Source organism: Etheostoma spectabile, chromosome 15, assembly GCF_008692095.1.
Source record: "Etheostoma spectabile isolate EspeVRDwgs_2016 chromosome 15, UIUC_Espe_1.0, whole genome shotgun sequence".
Taxonomy (NCBI): domain Eukaryota; kingdom Metazoa; phylum Chordata; class Actinopteri; order Perciformes; family Percidae; genus Etheostoma; species Etheostoma spectabile.
In genome coordinates, this window is record NC_045747.1 from 1639802 (window position 1) to 1640312 (window position 511).

At 36.0% G+C, this 511-nt stretch overlaps 1 protein-coding gene across 1 annotated transcript in view; it reads right to left on the reverse strand.

Annotated features, from left to right (window-relative positions):
- LOC116703192 (uncharacterized) overlaps positions 1–511 on the reverse strand; it is a 14147-nt gene that overhangs the window by 12963 nt on the left and 673 nt on the right. The gene's annotated exons all lie outside the window — the stretch shown is intronic.

Sequence of the window (511 nt, forward strand, 5' to 3'; positions counted from 1 at the left end):
AAAGCTGTCACTGCAACTTTAATTTCAGATTCTGTGAAAGAATATGATTGATATGCAAGGATGATTTGTTGAAACTTTCTACCTTGATAACATGATTTTTTTCTGGAATAGGCCTCCATGTTCTTTTTAATGGAGGCTTGACATTAAAATGTGTGAAACCGCTAGTAGGTGTCATACTGTGTATAGACTGGTAGTGGTAACAGCTGCATTTGAATGGCATGCTGTCAGCTGTCAAATACTTACTGTACCTCAACATGTTACACAATTATCTCAAGGCCCATATACACAAAAAGAAATGTGCCGTTTATATTGTCAAATATTTGCTGCAAGCCATTCTTCGTCCATATGTATCTGTTTTATATCTCAAACCAACTATCTTACAAGGCATTTTAAAGACATCACATTGGACTTTGAGAAACTGGGACAGACATGATTCACCATTTGACCTCAATTAAATCGAGAAAATAATCGGCATTAACACAGTTAATGGTGGCAAGATGAATTCGGTGTT